This window comes from Helianthus annuus, chromosome 2, assembly GCF_002127325.2.
Source record: "Helianthus annuus cultivar XRQ/B chromosome 2, HanXRQr2.0-SUNRISE, whole genome shotgun sequence".
NCBI lineage: Eukaryota > Viridiplantae > Streptophyta > Magnoliopsida > Asterales > Asteraceae > Helianthus > Helianthus annuus.
Window position 1 is genome coordinate 19,443,846 of NC_035434.2, and position 17,027 is coordinate 19,460,872.

Genomic DNA, 17,027 nt, shown 5'->3' on the forward strand with positions numbered 1-17,027 from the left:
GAAAACAAAGATCAGGAAGAAACCCTAAAGGCGAAAAGTGTTCCAGTGCCACAAAATCCTGATATGTATTATGGAACTTCCAGCACTTCTGCAAGACCAGTTTCACATGCTCCACTTCAAACGGCGTTTGTCACAAGCACAGATTTATATGGCAATCCGATACAAGTTCCAGTAAAGCCAGCTCCAACCACAGACCTGTATGGAAATCCTCCACAACCAGCTCCACAACAGCAAAGGTATCGGCCATCTACCATAGCAGCGGTCTTATACGGGAATCCACTTCCTGCTCAACAACAAGCTTGTTATGGAAGCACATTATCTGATGGTCAGCCATCAAAGTCAAATACAGTACGGCTCGACACTTCAAGCTTTTCGAAAGTAAGTGTTGAAGTAGCTAAAGAACATATGGAGCTACTGAACACCTTGGTGAGCACGTATTGTGGGTTAACAGAAGGTCAGATTGGAAACATCAATCTGACACAGGAAGATTATCAGCAGATTGATAAAGAGGAGATGGATTTGATGGACATCAAATGGGCTTTCGCAAGTGCTGTAAGGCGGGCAAAGGATTTTATGGAAAGGACTGGCAGAATTAGCTTGGAAAGCAAGAAAGATACCAAGTATGGGTTCGACAAACAGTCAGTCAAGTGCTTCAATTGTGGTGAACGAGGTCACTTCAAGAGAGAATGTACAAAGCCAGCTCAGCATGGGAACCAGAATCCGTTCAGGAATCAAGGCAATCAAGGCAACCAACAGAATCAGAACAGGAATAACGAGCGTATGTTGATGCCTGTTAACAACCCAAGTCAAGCAGGACCATCAAATGCCAACCAGGCTCTTGTGGTACAAGTAGATGAAGGTTGTGATTGGTCAATTCAGTTGGGAAATGATACTCCGGATGGAACAGCTTGTTTTGCTGAGGTTGTCAAGGATTTAAATCATGCCAGTGGTGGAGAATCTTCCGCCAATGGTGGTGAATCTTCTGAAGATGAAGACAGTTTTGGTTACAGTAGAAGCTCGGATGAAGAATCCTCAAACTCAGGTGATGATCATTTGGATGACACATCAAGTGTGTCAGTCGATGCAGATGTTGATGAGCTATTGGGAGAAACTGCAGTAGGAAATCATAGAAGATCTATATTGGTGGATCAAGCTGCTTATTCTTCTTCTTCTCTTCATTCAGCCTTTATGGCTAATGTTGGCAGTTCATCAAGTCAGGTATGTGTCGATGAACCTACTGTTGTTGATTGTGATAATTGTGCTAGCTTAAGTGTTAGATGTGCTGATTTAGATGCTAATATGTCTGAGTTGCAAAGCAAACATGATGTTTTAAAAGCTAATTTGTTTGACTTGCAAAACAAACATGTTTCTTTGGATGCTAAGTGGTGTGACTTGCAAAGCAAACATGAGGCCTTGCAAAACAAGTATGATGTGACATTCATCCACAACCAAAAGTTGACCGTGGATCTTTCTAAATGCACAGAAGCCAACATGTTTTATGAAAACCATGAAAAGGAATTTTAATCGGTGATTGAAAAATTAAAAAAGGATAAAACCGAGCTAACAAAAATGGTTTCAAGAAAACAAACAGACATAAATTGCTATATCAATCGCCTTGAGATAATGCAAAAAGAAATGGATTGTGTTAAAACTGAAAGTGAGGCGATCCAGCTCAAGTTAGACAGTTATTTAAGCTTTAGCTATGTGTTGGATCACATCATTGATGTTCAGAAAGAGAAAAGGGATATCACATGCATTGGATATAAGAAATGTCCACCACCTGTGAGACACAATTATGATGCCATGCCTGATGAAGAGGATATAACTTATTTTGAACCATTTGTTCCTTTAGACATTGAGGAATTTACAACAGGACTTGGATACAAGAAGGAAGTATCATTAGATTCGGATGTATCAACAGATGCAAGTGTGTCTTCTACTGAACAGAATCAGGATCCTCCAATTATTGTTGAGGATGTTGATTCTTCTGATGATGAATCCGATGATACTGACTCAGCAAAGTCTGATGCGGTAATCAAAGAAGAGGACATACCTCTTGAGAATCATATTCTATGTGATCCTCCCGCAAAACCCGCTAAGACTGTTCCAATCGAGTCCACGTCTGCAAAAGAGTCTGTGAGTGTGAATTTGCTGTACACTCTTGTTGGTGATGATAAAATTTATTCTGACAAAGATTTTCCGATTAAGAATGTAAATCAATCTTTAATCAGTAAACTTTTTGAAAATTCGACAAGTATGTTTTTGGGAAAGTCGAGTTCACATGTTGTGGTAACACAGTGCCCTCCGATTCCAAAGGCCGAAGTTCGAAAACAATATGGCAATCAGAAATTACCGACAGTGAAAAAGCAGCAAAATCATACCAAACCAAAAGGCAAATTACCGACTCAAGGTCAAAGGAAACAGACTCAGAAAAAGGACAAGAAGGTGAACTTTGTGAAATCAAAGGGAACGGACAAAATTGAAACATTTGAAAACAAATCTAACTTAGATTTTGTTAAGCAAGCAAAAGTGTTGAAAAGAAATGAACCAAACAGTTCAAAACCATGTACCTCGGGATCACAAAGTTTATCATCGACAAGACAATCACATGGTACTTCGGGGTTTGTTGAACGAAGATCATGTTTTGAATGTGGTGAAATTGGGCATATCATTCGAAATTGTCCGTATCTTCATAAGTTAAAAGCCAAAGTTGATGATCCCCGTGAAAGAAATTACCAAAAGCGATCTGTTTCTTCAAAACAAGATCCCTGCCTTGTAAGAGAAAGGGAAAAGAAACAGAGACGCCAACAAGTCGAGGTGATTGAGAAAGCACTTAAGACTGATGTGGTTCAAAAACAATCTGTTTCAGTTAAACCAGAAAGTTCAAAGTTTTCAAAAAATTCAAACAATCACGAAGTTAAATTTTCAAACAATCAAACTGGTAAAACTCAATAGACATGGAAACCCAAAATGACCACAAATTCAGGGGGACCATCACAATTTCCTAACCATCAAAAAGTGGAAGTAATTGTTGTCGATGAAAATGGAAGAGCCAAGACCACAATGGCTTGGGTCCCCATCTCCAACTAATCATGTGAGTTCATGTGCAGGGTGTTCCAGGAGGAACTATCAGTAGTCATTGGATTGTTGATAGTGGGGCATCCAGGCACATGACAGGCGACATGAAGTTTCTCTACGACGTCAAATCTATTAGAGGAGGTTATGTTGCTTTTGATGGAGATAAAGGCGGATATATTACTGGTGAAGCAATGATATCCAACGGGGTTGTAAGCTTTGATAAGATCAACTTTGTGCAACAACTTGATCACAATCTTCTCAGCGTTTCACAAATCTGTGATAAGAAGTTTTCAGTACACTTTGATGCAAATGGATGTTATGTGCTGAAACCCAGCTTCAAAATTCCAAAAGAATGGATTCTCTTATCTTCTCCAAGGATAAATGATTTGTATGTCCTTGATATGAGCCAAGCTATTACAACGTCTGCACAAGCAACCTGTTTCGTTTCCAAAGCCATGGAAAAAGACTCAATCTCTTGGCACAGACGAATGGGTCACATTCACTTACGCAAAATGAATCTTTGGTGTCAAATGAATTGGTGAATGGTGTTCCTCTTAAAAACTTCCATCTTCAAGACGTCTGTGTTTCATGCCAGAAAGGAAAACAAACGAAGAAGCGACACCCGACTAAGAAGATCAACACGGTGGTCGTTCCGCTAGAACGTTTGCACATGGATTTGTTCGGTCATGTCAAGCATAAAAGCATCCGAAATGATCAATATTGCCTCGTGATAACTGATGATTATTCAAGATTTTCTTGGGTGGCGTTCATGGCTCACAAGAGTGAAACTTTCGGTATTATCAAAAACTTAATCATTCAGATTGAGAATTTGTATAAGTTGAAGGTTAGACGGATACGTAGCGACAATGGTTCTAAATTTAAAAATCATGCCATGGCGGAGATATAGACATATAGTTGACTTTGTGAAACTCAATTTGATTCTTTAAAGTAACATGGAAACTCAACTGAATTAAATGTATTAATTTTTTTAAATAACTCATGTCAAAAGTTCGATTTAAATTACCATTTGATTTCGTTCTATTTAACCCATTAGTCGATAGGTGATCTGAATTGGTTCATTCACCTCAATGTTCATTTGAATGCAATACACTCAACCTCGATTGACTTAAAAGCTCATAGAAATTCGTTGACTGCAAACACTCCCAATAAATCAAAGAAAAGTAAATGAAGTTAAAAGTAGAGATTGCAAAAGCATGCAAGTTAGATTGGTTGGATAACGGGTCAAAACAAACAATACTTTTAAAAGGGCCAACATTAAATAAATCGAAGGGGTTCAACAGCTAGAAAGTTGTCTAAAGCCTTAATGCATACAACATTATAACTTAACTAAATCGTTTTACTTAAACATTTAAAATTTATAATTGGAAATAGTTTTCATAAGGGGTGGACATATGGGTATGGATGTTGCAGGACTTCTGGTTGTAGATGGTGGCGAACTAACCCCTGATGCCGCCTCCTTTTCTTATGGAGCTGACTTTTTTGAACCTTGAAAAAGATAACAAACATAATCTGCTCGTAAAATCATAGAAAATATTTGAATAAAATTATTGATTAAGTTAAACAAAAGTTCTGATTCAAATTGTTACGAATACGCACGGTTAACAAAATGCTTGAAAATCGTTCTCAAAACCCCAAATCTTGTGAAAATGCAAAGAAAACTCAAGAAAATACACCAATCTTAAAGTTTTACCATATCCGACAGATCTGCAATAAAGACCAACTTGAGTGCATTCCATCAAGGAAGTAGTAATTTCGACCCATTTATATAATAATTGATTAGTTTTATTTGTTTTTATTGTCAAACGGGTCAAAATCAGGTCTCTTTAACTCTTGAAGTATGATTATAAGGTCAAAACCCAAACAACCGATTTGGGATAGTGCAAATGATTGCGTAACAACATAGCGAAGGCGTGCAGTATTACCGCCGCCGACGCCGAAGTTGTAGCAAGTGCAGAGTGAACAAATCTGGAAACCGTTAAGTTTCTGGCAAACGTCGTTGAACGGAAAAGTCATGAGGTTCCGTCTTCCGGGCTCTTTTAACAGCACCATTGAATAATGAGTATAATCGCAATCTGCCCCTGATTTCCATCTGCAGTTTCAATTCCAAAGGTTAAGATTCCATTGGAATTTGTTTGTGGATTTGTGAGAAATGAACTTACATTGATTTTCAACATCGTATGTCCACTCATAAGAGATCCCTTCAAGTGTCATGGCTGGGTTAGTGTGTCATCCTGTTATACATTAGATAGTAATTTAGGTGGGTGGTCACGACTAGGTTTGACTTATATAAGGTCAAATGAAGTTGTATTTGCTTCAGAATTGATACATACACTTCAAAATTTTTGGATGAAGAGGAGGTTTAGATCGTGTCACGTGACGGAGGGGTCGACGAGGCTCTGGAGGTGGTGGATGTCGGTGGAGAGGGTTCCGGTGAGGTTGAGATCGCTCACGTGACGAAGAGATCCGCATGTGACGTCGGACCAGGTGCACAGTGACGGGTAACAAGTGGTGGTGGTTGTGGTGGAGATGATTTGCAGGTGGTGAATGGAAGAGGTGAGAGTGGGGAAGGGCCCACAAGGCTTTATTTTAATGAAATTGTTTTAGTTAATGGTGGGGCCCATTAAATTTTAAATATTAGTGTTTAATTTTATTTTTGTTTTTTAAGTAAGAGTATTTTTGTAATTTCACACCAACTTAACTGAGAAAACTAGCCCCCATCCATGCCAGGGACTATCCAGGAACGAAATTGAAAAAGTTGGGGACTATAGCTGTCATTTTAGAAAGTTAGCGAAATAAAGGTGAAAAAAGACCAAACAACAGGGACTATCCGGGAATTTAACTGTTACTGTTTTAGTTAAAGTTTAGTGTGTTTAAATGGTTAGTTACAAGGAATAAACAATTAAAACTAGGGCTTGATTTTAAAGTTAAAAATTTAAGAAGTCTGGCGATGATTGTTTAAGTGTGTAGTGTTAAAAATTAGTAGTATATGTTATATAGATAAAAAGTTGCTTAGAAAAGTAGCTCTAGATGATGTTTTGATATATTTGAAAATTAAAAACTCGTAGGGCGACATTTTAAATATTTTTGTAACGATGTTTGACGTGTTTTTGTTGATTATATAAATTTTAGATTGATGTTCTTTTGTTTTATATGACCCGATCCGATATGAACCGAATTTTTTTCATATACCTAGGCGCCTAAAATCTTTAAAAATATTCTACACCCCCATGAAAAAAATTCTGGATCCGCCACCGTGGATAACCATGCTGAATTGTTGTGGATACTTAAATTACTGATACTTAAATTGCTTGAAATATAGAGCGGGGGAGAGAGAGAGAGAGAGAGTGAGAATCATTTAAATCCGAACTTCCAAACCCTTTGATCTTAGCTCGTTTCGAAACTGGATAAACTTATCCCCAACCCGTTCTATTCTAACTTCAACGTTTTATACTATTAATACTGATATACGAAAATTCCCAGACATATCTGTTAATCTATGAATTCCACTATGAATACTTAATCCTTGACCCCATACAACACCGTACCAACTCAAATACACTATCAATTGCATTAGTCTGGATCTCTACAAACTCCTATATCTCGCTGGAAAGTCTAACTACGGCCAGTTATTCCATTCCATCCATCCATCCGAGCTCTTTAGGTACAATTGTTTGGTTCTTGAGGTACAATCCCCAAATTAGATTCAGAATCCCAAAATTACGTATTAGTCTTGAATTCCCTTGAACTTAAATCCAAGTCCAACTATTCAACTATATCTCTTTGAACTTATTAGTTCTTTTTACAAAATCTTAAACTCGTATAATTCAAATGTAAGCAACTTTCAATGTGTATAGAATGTATTATTAAGAGCACTTTTTTTCCTTGGTTCTTCAGCTTTATCATAAACTTAGGATAATATTAAAATTTGTCCATAATTTCGTCTATTTAAGCATCAAAACCCAACCTTCAAAGAACACAATAACACATGGAAAGCTTAATCCATTGATGTCTTAAATAGCGACGAAAAACACTCAAAAAGATCATATAACAAGTGTTACTGAACCTATTGATATGAGGTTATTGAACTTGGTTCTAACGCATGTAATTATGTGAATTTAATTGTTTAATTGTCTAGTTTGCTTTTAGAATAGTTCGATTTGCTGGTAACCGAAGCCTATATGTCACACCCTCAAAATACCACATGTAGAAACCCCGCGAGGCGTGTGACGTACCAGGATCCAGTCACTAATCACATTGACCTAATAACGAGATATTAAATAAAAGTTCCCATTTATTAAGATATTGTATTTTCAAAACATAACTTAAAACCCAACATGTTCAGCGGAAGCATAATGTGAGTCATTGTTCTGTTGGACCGTGTTCCGACCCTGAATAGTCAGTAGAGAACGTTCATCTTCACATACGAAGGCGGAATCAACGTAAATGAAGTTACAACAGCTTTCCTATACAATTCCTTTCCTTTTATTGCTTTCTGATACTGATTTGACAGAGTTTCGGTAACAAAAGCTCTCAACAGATCCGCTTCAACATACATGCATGACTAATCAGGTTCGCTTGAACGTCCCTATATATAGTCAGTATGGTTCCGCTTATACGACATGCCGTATAAGCGAACCTATCAACTTAACCATATAAGCGAACCTTTAATATGACAAATAAGCGGACCTATTAGCCTATATGACACAGAAGCGGATCTACATCTACACAATGTACACATAAGCGGATCTATCAACATATAATCTAATTTTGACTTTCAAGACCCTATGTTGACCTGTCTTGACCTAAGATGTAATGCAGACGTAGTCAACAGACATTCCATGCATCAACAGGCTCCCCCTTGGATGTTGACGTAGTCTTCAGCTCTCGAGTCTTCAGTCTTGGTCTTTTCTTCGACTCTCTATCTTCACATCATAAGCATTCTTCACAGGTTTAGGATCACAACCTGACTCCATCTTCAGACTTCCCTTTAGCTGTTGATCCAGACTCCCCCTTTCACAGACTCCCCCTCTCTGTATGCTAGAATCTGAGGTCTTGATCTGGTTCAAGCTTTGACAGTTAGCTTTCATTGGGAATAATGAAGTCCAAACCTGTTACTCAACCAATAACATTACAAACTATCTTTCTAACAATAAATCACTAACACAAATTTAATCAGCTTTAGAAATCCACTCAAGTATTCAGGTTCAAGTTAATGACCCTGATACTCAATTAATCTACCAAGTTCAATTTAATGACCTTGGTTGATCATTGACAAATCAAACTGATTTTGTAAAAACATTTTCACTTTTTCTAAAAACAATGTAACAAGCATCAACTTAATGAACTTGTTTTAACTTTGAAAACATCTCAAACTCTAACAAAGTAAGCTCTCCTCATTCTTCAGCTCAGAACTTTCCTGCATCTGCTTCAATCTCTGAGAATCCAACAATCAACTCTCTACTTTGGTTTGTCAAAAATAAAGCAGCAATAAAATCTTTTTGGATTTTAATAAAGTGTTCTAAACTAAAAAAAATGAAATGCAGAAAACTTAAATTGCAGAAAATAAACTATTTACAAATTTATTTTTGGTGAGCGTGTCAGGGAATCATATTAGCTTTTCAGACAAATTACTAGTACCGTTAAGCTTAATTACATACTCAGACTTAAACAATTCACCTCGATTGTCGATATACTGATCCATCTTAAATTCTCACACAGATTTCAATCTATCCAGGATACGATTTAGATGACTTATGAACTTAAGCTCAATTCATGTGTCCCACCTCTTGAATATACTCCCGTATCCAGAATCCCAATATTCAGTCTTACAGGTGAGTATACTACAATGATATTTGTACATAAATTAGGTATGCGAGGGCTGAGGGATCTCAAGTCGATACTTCCGTATGCGTAGAGAGATATCAGCTTCGACTTTTCAGTATGTCCCCTTTAGAGGATCTTGTAGCTACAACAGCAGCGACTATCAATTTTATTGTTTCATCTGCATGCTGAGGGTTTATGCTGTGTGTCAAGCATTTGGAGAAAGTATTATCCAAGGACTAGGTCAGAACTTCCGTTCAGCAGAAGTCCCGGAATAATACCCCAGACATCATTGAGTATAAAAACCTAGTATATCAGAATACGAGACCTTTCAAACGAGATTTCAGGGATTACCTATATATCCAAGTAGTGTTCCCCACGAATTTCACAAGTTTGAAATTTTAGGTTTATATCCCGAATAAATATACTAAATGTGTGAAAACCTATTGACACATCATCAGTGAGACTATTTAACTCATTTTGACTTTACAAATCTTTAGCATACTGTAATTGTCTAGCCGATGTACTATCATTTTCCCTTTTACACAAGCTCTTTTTCAGATTTTATCATGTTTTTGTATTTTTGCATTTTTTTATAGTTTTTGTATTTTCTGAAAATATATCTATTTATAACTATCTATACTCTACTCCCCCTAAATACCAAAACATGTAAAAAATCGACAAACCATTGCAGATTGTTTCTCGTCTTCATCCGCAATAGTTGTGACAACTCGTATTTAGAACCTATCGTTGTGTAACATATGTGAACTTGATTGACTAAGCGAATGATTATTGAATGTTATGTGATATGTGTTTTAATGATTGTGTACATGATACGTTATGTGTATGTATGAATATATAAACAAACCAAATCGCACAACACACACAACGACCGCACAAGCCCACTTCGGGCCTTAACCCTTGTAATCGGACCAAGGGTAGCCCAAGTAAGGGCCGGCCCATTTCCTCTTATGCGTACACATGCACAATGGGGGGAGTTGCTCCTCATTTGTTTGCTAAACACACTACACACACAAAACCCTAGTTCCCTCATTCTCTCTCACGAACCCGACGGCACAAGATCATCCTCTTGCTCGGATCAACTCCTGTTCCTTCTCTACTCGGTTAGTATGATTAATTAATCGTGCTTGATGTTATGATGTGTGTTATAATAGCCTTGCATGATGATCTAGGGTTCTTGATTAACATGATTGTTTATGTTAAATGATAGTGTTCTTGATAATCGGATCCCATGTACACTTGATTTACATGTTCAATAATGTTTATACGTTTTGGAATGCATGATCTAGTAATCGGCTGTTATGAGTTGTTAATCACATGATGCTTGAATTAACCGGCTGTAATATAGTAGAACTCGGATAGATGATCAGGTTTAATTCGGGTAAATGTTCATAAGATGTGTTCATGTATGATTCGGTTAGGGTTCTTGAGAAAAACATGTGAATTATGCTTGTTTGATCGATATAGGATTGGGATAGAATCTTTGACTTTGTTAATTGATTGTAAATATGGAAACTGTTAAAAGCTTGTAACCGATTGCATGACATCCGGAAGTTTGTTACGGATCGCACAAGACCGGAATCGCACAAGATCAGATCATGCAAGATCTGATCCGAACGCACAAGCTGATCCGGTCGCACAAGAGGCCCTGATCGTACAAGGGGTCTCCAGTCGCACAAGGCATGCCCAGTCGCACAAGGGGTAATGTTGTTTAGCTGTTGGGCCTTAGAAGCCCAAGACACAAATGTACAAGCCCACACTGATCGCACAAGTTGAGAATGTTATGTTTGACTGTTACGTGTTTACCATGATCCTTGCATGCTTGCAACGTGTTAACTTATGTGATACATACGTGCATTACTTGAACCAAACCTGACTTGTATCGTAACCCTGTTAGGACGTGGTTGACCACTTTAGTTCAAGAAACCTCTTTGTGTATCTGCCGAGCAACCCAAGGTGAGTTCACACAGCCAAGGCATGGGGTTCCCAGGGTGGGAATGGGATTGGATGATTATTTCGTGCGTACATAGTTAATGGAACCTAATGATATGGTCCTCAGGGTGAGGATGGTAAATGATAAGATACAGCTAGACTAGTATACCTACTTGAACTGGTCTTCGCACACACGCCAAGCGTTGGCTGCGATATTATGACTGATCTTCGCACACATGCCTTAGGGAGGCTGCGAACTATACATACTAAACTTCGCACACATGCCAGGGTGGCCAGCGATACAAATATACATAGTCTAGAATACTTGAGAACTTTCCTTAATCTTCGCATACATGCCTAGAGGACTGCGATGGAAAACCAATACTATACATGAACAATGAACGAACATAATACGACACATACAATTACTATTACTGAACTTACTTTCTGTGAACTCGCTCAACTAGTTGTTGACTCTCTGCTGCATGCCTTGCAGGACCTTAGGTATCATATGGAGCTTGCACAAGGAGGAGCGGGTCGTTGTGGACAAGGATTCGTGGATGCTTACTAAACACTTATGATGTTTCATACGTTAACACTTATGTTTGGGTTTTCCTTTAATGCTTCCGCTACACTTAATTATGTTGGTTTGATAAACACCTTTCGTATTGATGGATAATTATTACTATTTATTACATGTTCAATATGATTGGTGGCTTGATCCTGGTCGGTCACGCTCCCAAGCGGTGGTACTCCGCGTGTGGGAATTTGGGGGTGTGACAGATTGGTATCAGAGCCATTGGTTATAGAGAACTCGGTTTTAATATGGAGAAAACGTTTTTTATTAAAACCAGACTATAACCAGAACAGTGCTCTCAACGATCCACAACGACGCTTCGCTCCACGTGCAAGACTCGACATCCTAGGTAATAAGGTTTATGTTTATTGCCTGTATGCTAGAACTATATAGAACTTTGCTCGCATTACGCTTAGATACACATGACTTTATTACATGAGAACACCTACGTGCTTACGCTTTTCTGTCATCGCCCTACTCGCGAACCATTCTCACTTACGCTACTTTTATAATGAAGATCATGTCTGGACGAATTAACATGACTCAAGCCCAGCTAGAGGCTCTCGTTCAAGCTCAAGTTGCTGCGGCACTTGCAGCTGCTCAAGCAGGTAGTACATCCTGTAGTCATAACATACACTAGGATCTTTAGATCCTACACTCCTAAACTAGCCCATGTATTTAAACTTTGCCCTATTCGTACACAATAGGTCAACCAGCGCAGCAACAAGTTTGCACCTTTAAGAACTTCATGGACTGTCGTCCAAGTACTTTCAGCGGCACAGAGGGGGCAGTTGGACTCCTCCACTGGTTTGAGAAGCTCGAGTCAGTTTTCGAAATGTGTGAATGCCCTGAGGCTCGCAGGGTGAAATACGCCACTGGCACGCTAGAAGGAATAGCACTAACTTGGTGGAACGCCCAAGTTCAGATCTTAGGGTTGGCAGCTGCTAACGCCACACCCTGGAACGACTTCAAGGAACTCATTAAGAGGGAATACTGCACGCGTGATGACATCCACAAGTTGGAGAACGAGCTCTATCACTTGAAAATGACGGGGTCAGAGATTGAAGCCTATACGAAACGGTCAAACGAACTGGCCATTCTGTGTCCAACTATGGTGGACCCTCCAGTGAAGCGCATTGAGTTGTATCTCAAGGGACTTGCGCCAGAGATCCAGAGCCATGTTACATCGGCAAACCTCGACAACATCCAAGACATCCAGCGTCTTGCCCATCGACTCACAGATCAGGCAGTAGAACAGAACAAGCTGCCCAAACGCGTCAGTGCAACTACTACTCCAGCTGCTACTACTGCTACACCCAATGACAACAAACGGAAATGGGATGGGGATTTCAACAGGGGATCAGTTTCCGTTCAGTCTCAAGCACAGCAGCGCAGGACGAATGACTACCAGAATTCGAGTCAGCAATCATCTGGCAGTCAGGGGCAGGGTGGATACCGGGGAGTTCACCCACTATGCAACAAGTGTAACAGGCACCACAGTGGAAGGTGTCGCAAAGAACGTTGTCAGAGATGTCTCAAGCTAGGGCACGAAGCCAAAGATTGTAGGAGCTCACGACCTGCAAACCAGAATCAGCAACTTCCGCCACCGGTTCCTCAAAACCCACAGCAGCAGCAACCACAGCGTGGAAACCGGGGATGTTTCCAGTGTGGGGCAGAAGGTCATTACAAACGCGATTGTCCTCAGTTGAACCAGAACCAAAACCGCAACAACAACAATCAGGGCAATGGGAACAACAACAACGGGGGAAACAACAACAATGGCAACGAAGCTAGGGGACGCGCTTTTGTGCTAGGTCGAGGTGACGCAGTGAACGATCCCAACGTAGTTATGGGTAAGTTTCTCCTCGACGATATTTATGTTACTGTTTTATTTGATTCGGGTGCGGATACAAGTTATATTTCTGTGAAAGCTAGTAAATTGTTAAAACGTACATCAACACCTCTAAACACCAAACACGTCGTAGAACTAGCTAATGGTAAGAGTTTAGAAGCCACGCAGATAGTCAGGGGTTGTAGTATCGTCTTAGCCGGTCAAACATTCTCGATCGACCTTATTCCCATAGTCTTGGGAAGTTTTGATATCGTTATTGGGATGGATTGGTTATCCCAACATCAGGCAGAGATCTTGTGCAGCGAGAAGATTATTCGCATTCCACGTTCTAGTCAAGAACCTCTCGAAGTTCAAGGAGACAAGAGTGGTGCAGTGGTAGGCATCATCTCTTTCTTGAAGGCTCAGAAGTGTCTGTGGAAGGGTCATACCGCAATCTTGGCACTCGTTTCAGATGCATCAGTGAAGGAAAAGAAACTGGAGGATATTCCAATTGTTCGCGACTACCCTCAGGTGTTTCCTGAAGACTTACCTGGATTACCGCCTCATCGTCAGGTCGAATTTCAGATCGAGCTCGCTCCAGGGGCAGCACCCATAGCTCGCGCACCATATCGTCTAGCTCCATCAGAATTGGAAGAACTGTCAAAGCAGCTACAAGAGCTCTCGGAAAAGGGCTTCATTCGTCCAAGCTCTTCGCCGTGGGGAGCTCCAGTGTTATTTGTGAAAAAGAAGGACGGTACCTTCAGGATGTGCATAGACTACCGTGAACTGAACAAGGTAACGGTGAAGAACCGTTATCCTCTTCCACGCATAGATGACTTATTCGACCAGTTGCAAGGGTCGTGCTACTATTCGAAGATAGACCTGAGGTCAGGTTATCATCAGCTGAGGGTCCGGGAGGAGGACGTCTCCAAAACAGCATTCAGAACTCGCTACGGCCACTACGAGTTTCTTGTCATGCCGTTCGGGTTAACGAACGCACCTGTCGTATTTATGGACCTTATGAACAGGGTGTGCAAACCCTATCTTGACAAGTTCGTCATAGTATTCATCGACGACATTCTGATTTACTCCAAGAGTCAGGAGGAACACGAGCAGCACCTACGCCTTATTTTGGAACTCCTACGGAAGGAACAGCTGTACGCTAAGTTTTCGAAATGCGACTTCTGGCTTCGTGAAGTCCACTTCTTAGGCCACGTAGTGAACAAGGATGGGATCCATGTCGATCCATCCAAGGTAGACTCAATCAGGAATTGGCCTGCACCACGTACGCCAACGGAAATACGCCAATTCTTAGGTTTGGCGGGTTATTACAGACGGTTTATTAAAGACTTTTCAAAGATTGCTCATCCGCTTACACTACTGACACAGAAGGGTGTCACCTACCGTTGGGGCGATACGCAGGAAACTGCTTTTCAGCACTTAAAAGATAGACTTTGCAGTGCACCTATCCTCTCTTTGCCAGAGGGCACAGATGACTTCGTGGTTTATTGTGATGCATCCATTCGGGGACTTGGATGTGTGTTAATGCAGCGCGATAAGGTTATTGCTTACGCCTCGCGCCAACTTAAGGTTCACGAACGGAACTACACGACGCACGATTTAGAGCTGGGAGCTGTTGTTTTCGCGCTTAAGATATGGCGACACTACCTGTACGGTACCAGGTGCACGATTTACACCGATCACAGGAGTCTCGAGCATATTCTTAAGCAGAAGGATTTGAACATGCGTCAACGACGATGGGTTGAACTACTGAACGATTACGAATGCGCCATCAAGTACCATCCAGGCAAAGCCAATGTTGTGGCTGACGCCCTCAGTCGGAAAGACACTTTACCTCGGCGCGTGCGAGCGCTACAGCTTACAATTCAGTCTAGCCTTCCTACACAGATACGAGAAGCACAGGCAGAGGCATTGAAACTAGAAAACGTAAGGGCAGAAGCCCTGCGCGGCTCACGACAGCGGTTAGAACAGAAGGCAAACGGCGCCTATTATGTAACGGGGCGTATTTGGGTCCCACTTTATGGCGGTTTACGCGAGCTAGTAATGGAGGAAGCTCACAAGTCTCGTTACTCGGTACATCCAGGGTCGGACAAAATGTACCACGACATCAGAACTACTTATTGGTGGCCTAGCATGAAGGCCCACATCGCTACGTACGTTGGAAAGTGCTTGACTTGTTCGAGAGTCAAGGTGGAATACCAGAAACCAGCGGGCCTACTTCAGCAACCCACGATACCGCAATGGAAATGGGAAGAAATTTCCATGGATTTCGTTACAGGCCTACCTAGATCCCAGCGTGGGAATGATACCATATGGGTGATCGTGGATCGACTCACCAAGTCTGCACACTTCCTAGCTATAAAGGAAACGGATAAGTTCTCCACTCTCGCAGACGTCTATCTTAAAGAAGTTGTTTCGAGGCACGGAGTGCCCACTTCCATCATTTCGGATCGGGATGCACGATTCACGTCAGAACTATGGCAAGCGATGCACAAATCTTTCGGCTCACGGTTGGACATGAGCACAGCATATCATCCTCAGACGGATGGGCAGTCTGAGTGAACGATTCAAACACTTGAAGACATGCTTAGGGCATGCGTTATCGATTTCGACAACGGCTGGGAAAAGCACCTCCCTTTGGTGGAGTTCTCATACAATAATAGTTATCACACCAGCATTCAAGCCGCTCCATTCGAGGCATTGTACGGACGTAAATGCCGGTCACCTCTCTGTTGGGCGGAGGTGGGGGATAGCCAGATCACGGGTCCAGAGATTGTAGTGGACGCCACAGAAAAGATAGCACAGATACGACAACGCATGGCGGCAGCACGCGACCGTCAGAAAGCCTACGCGGATAAGCGTAGAAAGCCATTGGAATTTCAGGTCGGGGACCGGGTTTTATTAAAAGTTTCACCCTGGAAGGGAGTAGTTCGTTTTGGCAAACGGGGCAAACTCAATCCGCGGTATGTCGGACCGTTCGAGATCATAGAGAAAATAGGCAAGGTAGCCTACAAGCTAAACCTACCAGCTGAACTCGGTGCAGTTCACAATGTCTTTCACGTGTCGAATCTGAAGAAATGTCTGTCAGATGAGACCCTCATAGTTCCTTTCAAGGAACTCACCATCGACGAGCGGTTGCAGTTCGTCGAAGAGTCAGTTGAAATCACGGATCGGGATGTGAAGGTCCTCAAAAACAAGAGAATCCCTCTTGTTCGAGTACGTTGGAACTCCAAACGTGGCCCAGAGTACACCTGGGAACGCGAAGACAGGATCACAGAAAAGTACCCCCAGTTATTCAGAACCAATGCAACCACTACTGAGGCTGAAGCTACTACTGCGGAATTTCGGGACGAAATTCCAGATCAACGGGGGGAGGATGTGACACCCCAGGAAAACCAGTGAACGATACAACTTACCTAGCTTCCTCAGTGAGTGCGTACCAAATTTCGGGACGAAATTTCTTTTTAGTTGGGGATAATGTGACAACTCGTATTTAGAACCTATCGTTGTGTAACATATGTGAACTTGATTGACTAAGCGAATGATTATTGAATGTTATGTGATATGTGTTTTAATGATTGTGTACATGATACGTTATGTGTATGTATGAATATATAAACAAACCAAATCGCACAACACACACAACGACCGCACAAGCCCACTTCGGGCCTTAACCCTTGTAATCGGACCAAGGGCAACCCAAGTAAGGGCCGACCCATTTCCTCT